We start from the raw sequence: 17,874 nt of genomic DNA on the forward strand, positions 1-17,874 counted from the left end.
GTTTCCTCGTCTTTCTTTTCTTTTTCTCAGTGCTTGCTTTCATCCTCATGAAATGCATACAGAGTTCACTGTATATCAAGGATCAAAACATGGAAAAGTCTGAGAGTCATGCATTTTGCCTCCTTCACATAGCTAACAATTTTGGGATAATTTATAATCATTCAAATTATCCAAAATAATAGTATTTTGAGCCGCGTCAGGGTGAGAGTCTGCCAACATGATCTGCAATGTTAGGTTGCAGCCAACCCACCGCTAACGTGCACCTGCGTGTCCAAGCGGGTCGTCTCCCTGCTGGCGGAGCCAGACAGCGATGGGGGAGCGGCTGAACTGCTTCAGGAAGGACTCAGGCAGAAGCAGGTGCACCACAGGGGGTCCAGAGCACTGGGGAAGAGGGGCGAAACTTCTCTGCAGTTACGGCTTAGACAATACACACTTGACGGAAGTCCGGGCCCCCAAAAGGAGCTGGACTGGAGGGAGAGCCCTGGGAATGCTGGTTAAAGCCAAGATGAGCGAGGAAGCCTGGCAGCGTGGGAGGAAGCATTGCTCTGGGAATGGACCCTCCCTGTTCTTACTCCTTTCCTTTCTTCTTCTAGAAGGGGTGTCTGTGGGTTTCTAAGGGAGAGAGCTCATCATGAGGTCAAAGGAAGAGTCCTCATCAAAGTAATGGTCAGAAACATGTGTGTGTTGCGGGGGCGGGGTAGCTAGCGGAGGCTGGGGGGCTCGCAGGCTGCCAATGTTGGCCACAGCAGCAGATTTCACGGCGGCGGTCTTCACCTGTAAAATCGGAATAAAGGCAGGACCCTCTTCATAGGGTTGCTGTGGAAACGAAATGATCAGTGCCTGTACACCATTTAGCACAGGCCTGCGCAAATCAAGTAATAATCAGAGCTCAATAAATGTTGGCTATTGTTATCTTCATCATTGTTTCTGTGATCCCTTCTCTCTAGTTATCTTCTACTTATTTTCAAGTGGTTATATAATTTGATTTTATGTGATCCAATAAAATGAATTTTGGCTGTGTTTTTGTTTTTAAGCAGAGAAATTGCTTCTCGGGATGTATTTGAAAAGGGTTAGATTAAACCTTAAGTGAATTGAACTTGAGCAAAGTTTTAAAAATAATTGTGGCATCTCAAAGTTGAGTTTTTACCAAGTAAAAAAATTGAGCACTGATGTCATTTTTTGCTCTAGGAAGATCGTGAGAATAACTAATAGCACTTGGTGGAGGTTAATATAGTGTTGAAAGTAGTAATTTTAACAATTTTGAACTCATTTTCAAAGACATAATTGGAATAATTTTCAAAAGACATCAGTCTTTATTTTTTTGGGAAATTACAGTGATTAAATTAACTGCAGGCAGCCTCTCTTATTGTTATTTGATGATAATAGTCTGTTGATGAGGATTGGTGGAAAAAAAGGAATGATATGTGTTCTATTAAAGACTTCACAGCTGAAAAATTTTTCATCACTCGGGCCCGGACAATTTATATGCTCAAAGCAGAAGTATCAAATGCAGCTTCCTTTACTGTAGTTGTCTTGAAAACTAATCCAAATGAACAATGAGAATAATGCATTTCCTGGGATTAAAATGTAGATTTTTCTTTTAAGGGGGTAAATAATATGCCAGTTCAAAAGAAAATGATATGCTGCAGAACTCTGTGAAAGTTGAAAAAGGAGTTTTGTTCTTTCGTTGAGTATTTTCAGGATTCTGTCTCTGCTTCCTTATGAAATTGAACACTGGACAAGGACAATAATATCACACCCATTATTTAGGCATTTGAAATTACTCTTTTACTTTGAAATGAGGTATTCAAATCACTGAGTGCTGGGAAATTGTGCACAGATGAAAATGTAAGTGGATTTTGATCTGTCATCTGAGCTTGAGGCTCTCGGGATGTGGCAAAGTGGTTTTTTATCAGTGGAGAATATCACCCTATTTCTTTAAGATCTTTCCGAACTCAAAATGATTTAGATAGTATATCTGAGTGTGAATACCACCCAAACAAGCACCTGCAATTGTCCTTACCTGGACATGGGTGGTATTGCTTTTTGAATTTCAGTATTACTGTAAAAGTTGTCTGACTTTTATTCCCATCAGTATCCTAACCCACAGCTTGGAAAATCTGTTTATGCTCTTTCTGGCTAGAATGTCTACTTAAGGATCTATGCTATTGGTTGTGAATCAAGTTACATACACTGATAGCCAAATGTTTGTTGATTTGACCCTAAACTAAACAATACTGGGAATGTGAAGCTCAAGGTTAAAAAGAAAATTAAAACGTTATTAATTTAATATGCTAAGAAATCCTTATACAAATACTGATGGCTATGCTATGAAACAATGCTGTTTTCATGCTTTGGGAAGTAGAAGGAATTGACAAAAAGTCTTCTTCAAGGGAGAAAAGAAGAGCTGGTGAATTACTAGTTGCACCAAATGCAAAGACATAAACATGAACAAAAGCCAATTACTTGGCATTCAATACAGCTAACACTCATCCACTTTTATATTGTTTCTGCTTTGATTATTGTAATTTCAAATCATTACAGTTGGAAAATGTTTTGATAAAGCATAATATTATATTACCTTGTAATTTAACATACAGCTAGAACTGTAAGGCACAAAGTTTGGACAATGGAGAGGTGCAAGTTGTAGAAGAGAAAAAATATCTAGATTCATTTGACATGAAAACACAGGGCTTCTTCCTCAGTGTGATATTTATGGTATTTCTATGCTTAAATTTTGGCCACAGATATAGTCCTCCTGGTTCTATAAACTTGGAAAGATTTGCATCCAACAAGAAAACATAATTAAAAATACCTACCTTGTGGGGTGGTTGTGCAAATTGAGTAAATGAATCCATGTCAAAGCGTTTTGTAAGCTGCAAACTATGACACTAAATTTACTTATAGGAGATAATCACTAAGTGTTATTGATTGAAAGAAAATATTAATCTGACCTATTTTGTGCTTTTTCTAATGTACAAAAAGAAGAAAAGCATTCCCACTTCACATGTGTGCCTCTGTCAAAATTTTCACCTGAGTCTAATTGTGAGGAAACAATTAGATAAATTCAATTTGAGGGGCATTATGCAAAAAAAACAACTGGACTTTACAAAAATGTCAATTGTCAAAGACAAAAGGAACTATATACATATGACTGTATATGCAATGGTGACCTCGAGTGAGTCCTGGATTTAAAATAAAATATAATAAATACCTAGACTGAAAAGGACATTCCTGAGACAACTGGGAAAATTTGAACTGCATATTAGATAATTGTATCACTTCAAATTTCCCAAGTATGTTTATTATTGTGTAATCATGATAGGATATTTGTTCTTAGGAGGTACATGCTAAAGTTTTTTTTTTTTTTTTTAAGTTTTTATTTAAATTCCAGTTAGTTAACACACAGTGTAATAGTTTCAGGTGTACAATAGAGTGATTCAACACTTCCATACATCACCCGGTGCTCATCACAAGTGCCCTTCTTAATCCCTATCACCTATTTACCCCATTCTTTCACCCCTTTCTCCTCTGGTAACCATCAGATTGTTCTCTATAATTAAGAGTCTGTTTCTTGGTTTGCCTCTCTCTTTTTTTTTTTTTGCCCCTCCTTTGTTCATTTGCTTTGTTTATTAAATTCCACATATAAGTGAAATCATAGGCATTTGTTTTTCTCTGACATATTTTGCTTAGTATAATACTCTCTAGCTCCATCCATGTCATCACAAATGGTAAGATTTTGTTATTTTTTATGTCTGAGTAATATCTCTTTCTTATCCATTCATCAGTATATGGGCACTTGGGCAATTTCTATAATTTGGCTGTGGTGTCATAATGTTGCTTTGAACATTGGAGTACATGCATCCCTTTGAATTAGTATTTTTGTATTCTTTGGATAAATACCTAGTGGTGTGAATCCTGGATCTTGGGGTAATTCTATTTTTAACTTTTTGAGGAAATTCCATAGTATTTGCCAGAGTGGCTGCACCAGTTTGCATTCACACCAATATTGCAAGAGGGTTCCTCTTTCTCCATATCCTTTCCAACACCTGTTGTTTCTTGCGTTGTTGATTTTAGCCATTCTGACAGGTGTGAGGTGATGTCCATGCTAAAGTTTTTAGAGGTGAACCATCTTTATAAGTAATTCTCAAATGGTTTGGCAAAATATTTATACATGTGGACAGAGAGATAAAGCAAATGTGGCAAAATGGTAATAATTTAGGAATCTAGTGAAGGCTATCCAGATGTTCATTGTTAAATATTCCCACAGCTTTCCTATAGTTTTAAAAACTTTCAAAATGAAAAGTTGGAGGAAAATTTAAAAGGTTAAAAAAAACCAAATATTCGAAACAGATGAGTCATTAAAAAACAGATCTTCTTAAAATGTATCTGTCCTTTACAGATCATGTTTTTCTGCCATCTCATTTTACTGTAAGATATAAATATACAGGCTTAAAAAAGAAGAAACTTGCAGCAAAAGCAGTGCTTGAAGGAAATTTATAGAATTGAATGCATATATTAGGAAAGAAGAAAAATCTAAAATCAATAATCTAAGTTTCCATCTTGGGAACTTAGAAAAAGAAGAACAAATTAAATCCAAAGTAAGAAGAAGAAATAATAAGACTTAGAGCAAAAATCAATGAAATGGACAATAGGCAATCAATAGAGAAAAATCAATGAAACCAAAAGCTGGTTCTTTAAAAAGACCAATAAAATCAGTAAACCTCTAGCCAGGCTAACTGAGGAAAAAAGAGAGAAGACACAAGTTACTATTATCAGAAATGAAAGAGGTGACATCATTACAGCTTCCATGGAAATTAAAAGAATAATAAAGGAATACTATGAGTAGCTCTGTGCCCACAAATTTGACAATCTAGATGAAATGGACCAATTCCTTGAAAGACACAATCTGCCAAAACTCACATGAGACGAAATAGATAATCTGAATAGGTCTGTATCTATTAAAGAAATTGAGTCAATAATAAATAACCTTCCAAAACAGAAAGAACCAGTTCCAGATGGGTTCACTGGCAAATTCTACCAAATATTTAAGGAAGAAATTATATCAATTCTCTACAGACTTTTCAGAGGATAGAAGTAGAGAGAATATGTCTTAACTCATTCTATGAAGCCAGCATTATCCTGATACCAATACCAGACAAAGACATTACAAGAAAACTACAGACCAATATCTCTCATGAACATAGGTGCAAAAGTACTCTATAAAGTATTAGAAAATCTAATCCAAAAAAGTATAAAAAGAATTTTTATAACCAAGTGAGATTTATCTTAGTTATGCAAGGCTGGTCCAACATTTAAAAATCAATTAATGCAATCCATCACATCAACAGATTTAAAAAGAATAATCACATGATCATATCAATAGATACAGAAAAAACATTTGACAAACTCTAACACCAATTCATGTTAAAAACTCTTGGTAAACTAGGAAGAGAAGGGAACTATTTATACTTATATTGATAGCTATTGATAAAGACTACCTACAAAAAGCCTATAGCTAACACCATACTTAATGGTGAGAAAGCTTTCCCACTAAGATCAGGAACAAGGCAAGGATGTTTCTTCTCATTACTTTTCAACATCATACTAGAAGTTCTAGCTAATGCAATAAAGCAAGAAAAGAAAATAAAAAAGATATAGATAAAGAGGAAGACATAACTCTTTGTTCTTAGGTGGCATGATCATCTATGTAGAAAGTCTGTAATACTGACAAAAAAACCCCAAAAAACAAACAAACAAAAAACCTCCTGGAACTAATAACTGATTATAGCAAGGTTGCAGGACACAAGGTTAATATACAAAAGTCAATTGCTTTCCTATATCCAATGATGAGCAAGGGGAATTTGAAATAAAAAACACAATTATCATTTACCTTAGTCCCCCAGAAATGAAATACTTAGGTATAAATCTAACAAAATGTATACAAGATCTATATAAGGAAAAATTCTGATGAATAAAATCAAAGAAGAACTAGCTAGAGAGATAGTCCATGTTTATGGATAGGAAGACTCAATGTTGTCAACATGTCAGTTCTTCCAAAATTGACATATAGATGCAATTCAATCCCAATCAAAATATCAGCAATTTGTTTTTTGGATATTGACAGATACATTTTAAAATTTATATGGAGAGGGAAAAAACCCAGACTAACCAAACAATATTGAAGGAGAAAAACAAAGTTAGAGGACTGACATTACCCAATTTCAAGACTTACTATAAAGTTTCAGTAATCAAGACAGTGTGGTATTGGTAAAAAGATAAACAAATAGATCAATGGAGTAGAATAGAGAGCCCAGAAATAGACCCTCATAAATGTGGTCAATTGATCTTTGACAAGGGAACAAAGGCAATACATTGAAGCAAAGATAGTCTCTTCAACAAACGGTGCTGGAATAACTGGACACCCACAGGCAAAGAAATGAATCTAGACACAGACCATATACCCTTCACAAAAATGATTATCTCTACTTAAGGAAGTGATGGAGAAAATTATATTTAAAACTATATCATAGACCTGTATAGAAAACACAAAACTCCCAGAAGATAGTGTAGGAGAAAGCCTAGATGAACTTGAGTATGGTGATATTGTTTTAGATATAACATCAAAGATGTGATCCATGAAAGAAAACATTAATATATTGATTTCATTAAAATTAAAAACTTCTCTACAAAGGCAATACAAAGAATTAGAAGACAAGTTACAGACTGGGAGAAAGTATTTGCAAAAGATACATCTGATGAAGGACTGTTATCCAAAATATACAATGAACTCCTAAAATTCAACAATAAGAAGATAAACAACCTTATTAAAAAATGGACTAAATACCTTAACAGACACTTCATCAAAGATTTACAGATGGCAAATAAGCATACAAAATAATCATGTAAAAGGACGCTCCATATGTCATCAAGGAAATTAAATTAAAACAGAATTTTTTTTTAAGATTTTTATTTATTTATTTGACAGAGAGAGACACAGCGAGAGAGGGAACACAAGCAGGGAAAGTGGGGGAGGGAGAAGCAGGCTTCCCGCAGAGCAGGGAGCCTGTCGCTGGGCTTGATCCCAGGACCCTGGGATCATGACCTGAGCTGAAGGCAGACACTTAATGACTGAGCCACACAGGCACCCCAAAACAGAATTGTGATAACCACTTACACACCTATTAGAATGACCAAAATCTGGAACACTGACACCACCAAATGCCAGTGAAGATGTGGAGCAACAGGAACTCTCATACATTGCTAATGGGAATGCAAAATGGAATAGCCACTTTGGGAGACAGTTTCTTTGGAATACAGTGGTTTCTTAAAAATCTAAACATAATTTTACCATATAGCTAGCTCAGCAATCATGCTTCTTGGTATTTACCCAAAGGAGTTGAAAACTTATGTCATACAAAAATCTGCACATGGGTATTTATAGCAGCTTATTCACAATTGCTAAAACTTGGAAGCAACCAAGATGTCCTTCAGTAGGTGAATGGATAAAGAAATTGATACATTCAGACAATGGAATATTATTTAGTGCTAAAAAGAAATATGTTATCAAGCTATGACAAGACATAAAGGAAATTTTAATGCATATTACTGAGTGAAAGAAGCCCATCTGAGAAGGCTGCATACTGTATGATTCCAGCCATATGACATTCTGGAAAAAGCAAAACTATGGAGACAGTAAAAAGTTCAGTGGTTGCTTGAGATGGGAGAAATGAATATGCAGAGCACTGAGGACTTTTAGGGCAATGAAAATACTATGATATTATATCATATGATATTATAATGATAGATACATGTCACTGTACATTTTTTCTATAAACATAGAATGTACAACACCAACAGTGAACTGTAAGGTATATTATGGACTTTAGCTAATTATGATGTGTCAGTGTAGGTTCATCCTTGGTAAAAAATATACCATTCTGGTGAGTGATGTTGATAATGGGGGGGGTGCTATGCACATGTGGGGGCAGGGGGTATAGGAGACATCTCTGTACCTTCCTCTCAATTTTACTATAAACCTAAAACTGCTCTTAAAAAATGAAGTCTTAAAAAATCTGTATTTTTTAAACTTATGATTTAGGCAATGAGTGGGATGATTATTACTGATACGAAACATTTTCCCACTGACAGAATTCCAGGAAAACAGATGGAAGTTCTAAATCCATGTGAACATCTTTCAAGATATTTAAAAATAAAGTAAAAATATATCTTGAGTAGTGTTCAAAGGGATTTGAACATTATTTTCACACTATCGTTTAGAAAACATTGAATTCCAAGGGATCTCAGCTTAATGATTTCCTGCTAGTTTATACCTAGATCTTCTTTCCTGTGAGATAGAACTTTTTGAGAGAGACATTGGGTAGTTTTTATGATGGGCAAGTTACTATTTTGTTGCCTCGTCTCAGGGGTGATGTGGTAAGATTCTGACTTCTTTCTAGGTAGTGAGGTCCAAGCAGAAACCTCATGACCCCTTTCTTGTCTTTTTCTTGTACAGATCAGAGGCAACAGACCTGGAACAAGGACACTCATAGCTTTTTGGTATGTAATTGAAAATTCTTCAAAATTAATTCTTTCTTTTAGTGATATTTATGACCTGAAGGGTCTGTACTTCACTTTGTCATTCTAATCTGTGAACTAAACTGTAATAGACTAGGTATATTTATCCTTAGGCTAGGATTAATGCAGAGGGAAGCTAATAGTATTAATAAATAACAACTATGTTTGTTCCTCTGTATTTCCCTTGAAAATGGATTCTTGGTGGTAATTACTTTTCAGTGGGAGGGTTGTTTAGTAAAACAATTTATATATAGAATGATCTTTTTTGACCCCCTCGGTGGTCAGGAACATACCATAACTATCAAAGTACCATAGAAGTATAATTATGTGAAGGATTTATTTATAAGCAAGTATGTGTTTTGATGCCCAAATGCAAATTGAATGCTCTAGAAATGAGGCATTTACTGATCTAAATTTACTCCTGATTCAAATAAAATATTTATATTTAGTTATTATAATATAAAAGTAAAACAATCTTAAGATGTTCTTGCCTTTAAAGTTCATCACTAATGATCTAGGCAAGACTGGAGTTTTTTGAATGTGTGTCTAATTCTTATTATTCCTTTGATTTTATATTTATAAAATAACTTAAAAAGAATTATTATATGTCTTAGTTCCTGACTGGGATATCCATCTCTTGTTTGGTTTAACTCTTTTTTAAGATAAAATACAATTCTAAGCCTGCTGGGGAATGCAAGAGAAACAATTTCATTTTCTTTTTTTTTTGAGAGAGAGAGAGAGAGAGAGCATGAGTAGAGGTGGAGGGACAGAGGGAGATGGAGAGAGAGAATCTTGAGCAAGCTCCACGCCCAGTGTAGAGCCTGATGTAGGGCTTGATCTCAAGACCCTAAGATCATGACCCGAGCCAAAATCAAGAATTAGGTGCTTAACTCATTGAGCCACCTAGGTGCCCTAACAAGGGAAGCATTCTTTCACAGCTATCTATCAAGGACACATTTTTTTGAGTGTGTGACTCTATGGATGTTACTGAAAGTCTGGTAATTTTTCAGAAAATATTAGTGCATCATTAAATTAATATCAATAGCACTTAAATGTGCTATTATTTTTCTATGAGCCAAACCATGATAATAACAATCATTATTGCCCCTGGTATGCACTTCCTACCACTCCCAATTATATTGCAACTGTCTTTGAAACATTGCTATCCATGATCCATTAGTCACCTCCATTCTTTTTGGTGAGCATTGTTCTCTCTTTTCCTTCTGTAGTTGTTAAAACCCATTGGTTGTTTGTCCAACTCACTGACAAAAAAAATTAGTTTTGGTGCATACATTTGCTGTTTAGATGTCTTCAAACACATAAAGTCCAATTGTTTCAACATGGGTGTACTTAAGATATGCATTCATTCATGAGACAGATTGTGTGACTCAAGTCAATAATACTCTCACATTGCCTTCTATGGTAAAGAACACTTTATTCACCATAACATTTGATGTTTCATTGAGGAATTTTAAGTGATACTTTTCATACTTACACTTTTTGTTGATGGTTTGCAAACTGGTTACCGAAAGGTATTGACAAACATTGGTGGATTTTGCCATCTCTAAAAGTTGTCAAGTACCTTTTCTAGCAAAACACTTCTGATCCTCAGATTAGGGGACTCCTCATTATCAAAGGTATCTAGAAAGAGCCTGGCTTGTTGTCAGAGAAGAGGTATGTTATGAGGGAACCCTGCATTGGTGGAAAGACTAGGTAAGATGAACTCTGTGGTCTTTTGTAATATAAAACTTGATAATTCTTATGGAAGAAGATACTCAGCCAATGACCAGATTAGATAATCTGAGTTTTGCTAAGCATTATAGAAATTCTCGCACTGAACAAAATCAGAGACAGCATAGTGGTGAAAATGAGTCTCTGAACTCAGATGGTCTGGGTTTGTACTAGCTAAGTCACCTTGAGAGCAGACAGTTCATATTTAGTTCTTACTTACAGGTACCTACATTTCTGGTCCCATGATTATTTTGAGTTCTTCAAAGAATTTTTCTTCACTTTTTAAAAGTGTGGTAAAATACCCATACCATAAAATTTACCATTTGAGCCATTTTTATTAAATATTAAATACATTCACATTCAGTGATATTAAATACATTCATGTTACTGTGCAACCATCACCACCATCCATCCCCATAACTCTTTTCATCTTGTAGAGCTAAAACTTTACACCCATTAAACAATAACTCTCTATTTTCTCCTCCCCTTTGCCCCTGGTAACCACCACTATACTTTTTGTCTTTATAATTTTGAAGTACTAGTAAGTACTTCATGTAAGTGGAATTGTACAGCATTTTTCTTTTTGTGATTGGCTTATTTCACTTAGTGTAATGCCCTCAAGGCTCATTCATGCTGTAGCAGAGGTCAGAACTTCCTTCCTTTAAAGGGCTGACTAATATTCCATTGTGTGTGTGTATACCACATTTTCCTTAACCATTTATCTGTTGTTGATAGACACTTGGGTTGCTTCCACATTTTAGCTATCATGAATAATGTTGCTGTGAACATAGATGTATAAATACCTCGTTGAGACCCTGCTTTCAATCCTTGTGGGTAAATACCCAGAAGTGGAATTGATGGGTCATATGTTAATTCTATTTTAAATTTTAAATTGTTTTCCACAACAGCTGTACCATTTTACATTCCCACCAACACTTCACAGAGTTCTTAAGTACAGCATGCTTGTCTAATTATTTTGACATATTCCTACTGGGCAATGAATATTGTGAAGTTTTAAGTGAATACATTCTGAAAGCAGGGTTATATTTTTCCAATTTCCTTTTTCCTGCTGTGCCTATGAGGGTTATGTTCTAAGACCTACCTAATGTTAATTTATGTTACCAGGTGATTCAGAGCGTCAATGGACTTTTTCCAGAACAGAAACATGTGGGGCCAAGTTTCATACCTCTAATGGAAAAACAACTTGGACTCCAAGGATTTCTTGGCTTAGTTTAAAATAAACTCTATGTTAAAATCCTGTGTGCTGGCAGTTAAGGAATAGATGACCACATATGTTTTCTTCTGAAGGTTCATAATTTTTTTTTTGCACAAAATACACCAATGTGAACAGGAATGGGGACAACTGGGTTACAGAGAGAGAATTGGCTAGCTGAAAAAATACTTATATTGAGGTTTGAAACAGACTGCAAGCTTTCCAAATTATCAAGAGAACAGGTTAACATTTGTGGTATTATTTTTTCTGGTTAAATAATATTTGTGTTTTCTTAAATTTTGGTTCAACAATATAGATACAGCTTTCTAAGGGACAGAATCCAATTCCAAAACTGAGAGGTTATTAGCTGAAAATCTCAAAGTCTTTTGAGGTTAATTCCACAAATTAGTGAGGCATTTTCTCAGAAAATCTTCTGCATTTATTGTTTATGGACAGTGAGCGAAGGGAGGAGGAAGAATAAGCTTTCTCAGGGAGCAAAAGTATTCTGGTTGTCAGACATTTCATTTTTCCTTAGTTTATTGTACTCCATAGAAATATCAATGTCTTTCCTAATAAAGCCAATTTCCAACGAAAGTGTTCAAAAAAGGCTCTAATGACCTTGGGTATATGTCAGTTTACACAGGAAAGATTTAAACATAACTTAAAGAAATTTAGCAAAGACTTTTGCAAATGATTTGTGAGGCACAGGGAGCTCCCGTCAAGGGAGGCTAAATTATGCTGTGGTGGCAAATTAACCCCGAAACCGCAGTGGCTTAACACAAGGAATTTTTATTTCTTATTCGCACTGTATGTTCAATGCTGTTCGCGCGAGAAGGGGAGGCCCCTCTTCCGCACACGATCTCTCGGAGGTGCAGGCTGATGGAAGCTCCACCTCCTTGTGGCGCTACCATGTCAACAGGTGGCTTCTGGGTTTGCCGTGAACAGGGAAGGAGAGAATGTGGGGCACTCATACTCCTCTCCAGGCTGCAAGTGAGGAACATCACCTCCACCCAGAGCCATGGACCAGAACTAATCACATGGCCTCTCCCAACAACCTGAGCTGGGCGGTCTTCCTGGGGCATGAGGGAGGAGAGAAAAACTAGATTTAATGAGCACCAGTAATTTCCTCTTTGATGAATTTTGCTGGAAAGTCTTGGATTAGGCATCTCTACAAGACAATTCTCCTTCCTAAATCGGTCACATTCATAAATCCTTATGTTTTACTATATAGGTAAGTAATTTTCATGTTTTTAAATTAATTTCACCTTTTTTATGTGCTAATTTTAGGTAGGAATAAATAAAACAAGGATTATTGAAAAGGAGTCAGTGGGGGCGCCTGGGTGGCTCAGTCGGTTAAGCGACTGCCTTCGGCTCAGGTCATGATCTCAGGGTCCTGGGATCGGGTCCTGCATTGGGGTCCCTGCTCAGTGGGGAGCCTGCTTCTCCCTCTCCCACTCCCCCTGCTTGTATTCCCTCTCTAGCTGTGTCTCTCTCTGTCAAATAAATAAATAAAATCTTTAAAAAAAAAAAAAGAAAGAAAAGGAGTCAGTGAAGTATAGATATAATCAACCATGGAAAAAATGTCTACGGAAAAAATGGCCCTCATATGTCAACGTATCTACGTTGGCTTCAACGTATGGCTTCATTTGTATTTTTAGTTATATTTTATTATCTCTTTTTCTTTTCTATAAAACCATAACTTGAAATTAAACAGAACTCCAAATGCAGTAAGGATTGATTGCAAAATCAGTGCAAGGGATATTGAACTGGAAATAAGAAACCATACTTTAGATCAGTTTTAATAGATTGTCCTTAATTTATTTTATACTTTTTTTTTTCCATTTTATGGTCATCTTTTCCTGAATCTTAATCTCATGTTTTGTTTTTTTGTTTGTTTTTTTTTTTACTTTCTTTTATCTCATGTTTTTCTCCCTAAATTTCTTTTTCTATTTATTGAAATGTTTTATTAAGCAATATTTTCATATCTGGTACATGGAGAATAAACGTGTCTGCCAGTGTCTTTATTTTGCCCTCATGATTGATTGTGTGCTTGGATATGGAATTTTATGTACATATTTAGTTTTGATTCAGAACTTTGAAGCATTGCTTTGAAGCATTGCATACCCTCTAACATTCCATGTTGCCTATAAGAGATCTGATGTTATTCTTATTCGTGTTTCTTTGTAGATAATACCATTTTATCCTATCTGTAAACATTTAGGGTTTTTTTTTTAAGATTTTTATTTATTTATTTGTCAGAGAGAGAGAGAGAGAGAGCACAAGCAGAGGGAGCTGCAGGCAGAGGGAGAGGGAGAAGCAGGCTCCCCATTGAGCAGGGAGACCAACGTGGGGCTCGATCCCAGGACCCTGGGATCATGACCTGAGCCAAAGGCAGACGCTTAACCCACTGAGCCACCCAGGTGTCCCTAAACTTTTAGGATTCTTTGTATGCCTTTGACATTCTGAAATTCCACAAGTCATATACAGCTCTTCATCTTCTTAAATATCTAGTTTAGCATTTTGTGGCATAGGAAGATTTCTTTTTTCCCCTCTCTCCCAGGGCTCTCTCCCCACTGTTTTGGTTTTGTTCTCTATTCTCCCCACCGACTCACCAAGATGGCCACTTCTTTTTTTTTTTTTTTTAAAGATTTTATTTATTTATTTGAGAGAGAGAATGAGAGACCGAGAGCACGAGAGGGAAGAAGGTCAGACGGAGAATCAGACCCCCCGCTGAGCAGGGAGCCCGATGCAGGACTCGATCCCGGGACTCCAGGATCATGACCTGAGCTGAAGGCAGTCACTTAACCAACTGAGCCACCCAGGCGCCCCCAAGATGGCCACTTCTAACTCCAGGCTTGCCCTGTGCTCATGGCTCAAATCCCAGAAAAAATGACAAGACTCTTTCCCAATGCTTTAGGGAGAATTTCCTGGCTAGCCTTAGTTCATTTACTCTTCTCTTAATTGGCCATTGTGGCCAAGGTGCTAAGTACTTGGGTCCATTAACTTCTTACCACCTCTTCTACCCTCACTGTGGTCCAAAGCATTCTCATATATTCTCCAGCTTACTTCAGTAGCCTCTTAACTGGCCTCTGGGTTTATGTCTTTGCTTCCTTCAGTCTCTGCTCAGTCCTGGAGTGGAGCTGTTAACATGTGTGTCAGATCAAACTCTATAAAGCTTGCCTGTTTCACTTCAAGAAAAGCCAAAGTCTTCAGTGACAGTTCAAAGGGCCACCCACAGTCCGCATGAGCTGGCCTCCCGTAACCCCTCTGACCTCATCTCCTACTCTCTCCCCCCGTTGCACACTCAACCTCTGCCATGCTGGCCTTCTTGCTGTGCCTTACACATGCCAGACACACTCTCAATCCCAGTTCAGGCCTCTGCCTTGGCTGTTCTCTAGCCCTGACTACTCGCCATTGGATTTCTACTGACTACTTCCTTACCTCTGCCTGGTCTTCACTCAAATGTCACCTGTTTAGTGAGACTGTTCCCATCCATGCAATTAAAATGACAATCCTCTATAATACTCATCCCTATTTTGTTTTTCTTCATTTATCTCCATCTCATATGCCATTTATTTTACTTATTTATCTTGTTAATTGTCTACTCCCCTGAAATATAAACCCCACGAGGGCAAGGAGATTTTTATCTATTTAGGTTGTATCTTAAGGCTCTAAAACTGTGCCTGCTACATGGTTAGCCCATAAATATTTGATAAATGAGTGAATGGTTGGCAAACCTAGCCATATGCTTGCTCCTGTTCTGGGGATGTGGGGCCATATGATTGACAATGCCAAGGTGAGGGGAAGGAAAAGAAGCTGATTAGACAAAAATTAATAAATATCCAAAAAAAGATCCTTCTGGTGAACATTGAGAAATGGGGTCTCTGTTAAAAGGGGATAAGATGAGTAGGTGGAAGAAAGGAGCAGACTCTGAAACAGGACAGTAATTTTCTAATTTGTTTGATTTTGAATTTTGAGTGTATATAATTGTCCTTATATGTTACAATAATCTTTAAATGTTAGGTAATTTTGCCTGGAAAAAACTTACAGGGAAGATATTTTTTTTCTGCTTTTCTACATCATTTATTTCTAATTTCAATTAGATTTTTACTCCCACTGACCAATGTATGAAAGAATAAGGTAGATTTGGGCAAAGAATATTTTACTTCTTTCAGGAGAGCAGGTTGCAAGATGGGTTATCAGGCAATCTCTCTATATTAGATTTCTTCTTAACTGTTTGCCTGCATCCAAATGAAATTTTTGAAGTTAATTTCTGGCTGAAAAATTGGCAGGCTAAGGGCTGTCACTCAGAAGTTTTTATTTGTATCTAATACCCCTTACCCCCTTAATCAGTCTTGCTGGAGTTCTATTTTATTAATTTTTGTTCAAAGAACTAGCTTTGTGTTTTATTAATCTTCTCCTTATTTTTCTATTTCATTGATTTCTGCCTTTATTTTTCCTCTTCTTCCTTGGTTTGCTAGTTTGCTATTTTTCCAGTTTCATGTGTTGAGTCCTTAGCTTATTTGTTTTCATTCCCCCTTGTATTCTGATAAATGTATTTAAGGTATACATTTCCCTCTAAAAAATGCTTTAGTAGTGTGCCCTAAAGATGTGTAGTGTTTTCAATGGTGATAAATTCTAAATATTTCCCATTTGAGTTCCTTCCCGATTCAAATTTTTTTTAGTAGTGTGAAATTTTGTTTTTAGACATATAGACATTTAAAGCTATGTTTTCATTATTAATTTCTACAATTAAAGCATTGTAATCAGAGAACATAATCTGTGTTAAATTGATTCTGTGCAATTTATCAAGACTTCTGTTGTAATATAGTACTTTGTCAATTTTTGATAATATACCACGTGTGATGGAAATGTGTATATTTCTCAAGTACAGAGTTCTGTGTATCTGAAATTTATTAATTTGTGTCATCTGCCTTTCTATTTACTTATTGTCTGCATTGATTTCTGAGAGATGGGTGCTATAATCTTCAACTATAATTGCCAACTTATTTACTTCTTTTTCCAGTTCTATGAATTGTGGTTGCTTGATGTATTTTGAGGCAATATATGTATATTTTTATGAAGGTTATATTTTCTGGCTTTTTTTATTGGCCTATGCCGTCTTTCTCTATTAAACGTATGTTTAACGATACATGGTAAATATATATATATGTAAGAATTTTATATTTTCAGATATTAAAATTTTCACCACAGCTTGCTTTTCCTTTATGTTTGCCTGGATATCTGTTTCCATCTTTTTTTAACCTTCTATATCGTTTTGTTTTCTGTTTTTCTTCTTTCAGATACATATTGTTAGATCTTGGTTTTTGAAATAACTTTTATTTTGCAATATAATATACATTGTGTTAAATAAAATATAAATACAGAAGAGTGTACAGACAAATTTGTATACCTCAGTGATGTATCACAAAGCATAACTTCTAGACCATGTGAGTCAAGAAATAGAATACTGGGTGACTCAGTTGGTCAAGCCTCTGACTTCAGCTCAGGTCATGATCTCGGGGTCCTGCGATTGAGCCCTTTGTTGAGCTCCCTGCTCAACGGGGAGTCTGCTTGTCCCTCTCCCTCTCCCTCTGCCCCTCCCCGCTGCTTGTGCTTTCTCTCACTCTGTCTCTCTCTCAAATAAATAAATAAAACCTTAAAAAAAAGAATACTGTTGAACCCCTAGAATCTCCTTTTGTGCCCCTTCCAATAAATCTTGCCATCTTCCCAAAGGTAACCACTCTCCTGCCATTTGTGGTAATTCATTCTTGCATTCCTTTATAGTGTTATGACCTAAGTGTACTTTACTAAACCCTATGGTCTAGTTTTGCCTGTTTATAGTCTTTTGTGTCTGGCTTCTTTCTCTCAGTATTATGTGACTGTGAGTAGAAGTAGTTTTTTTCCTTTTTATTGCTAAGTAGTGTTCCATTGTATGACTATACCACAATTTATCTGTGTTCCTATTGATGGACATTTGGGTTGTTTTGAACTTTTTGGCTATTATAATTAAAGCTGCTGGAAAAATTGTTACACATGTATTCAGTGTACAGGTGATGGATATCTGACAGATGTGCATCTAACAGTAAAATTTATGGATCATAGACTCTACATGTGATCCATTTTGGGAGATCTTGCTAAACAGCTTTCCAGAATGGTTGCCCCAATTGACACTCCCAACAGCAGTGTTTGAGACTTTTTTCATTGGCTTTACAATGTTGCTGATACATGGTATTGTCAGTCTTTTAAAATTTCATGATTTTGGCAGTTTTGCCTTGCATTTCCCTGTAAAGGAGCAATAAGCACCTTTTCTTCTCTCTCTCTCTCTCTTTTTTTAAAAGATTTTATCCATT

This window comes from Neomonachus schauinslandi, chromosome 8 (genome assembly GCF_002201575.2).
Source record: "Neomonachus schauinslandi chromosome 8, ASM220157v2, whole genome shotgun sequence".
Lineage (NCBI taxonomy): Eukaryota > Metazoa > Chordata > Mammalia > Carnivora > Phocidae > Neomonachus > Neomonachus schauinslandi.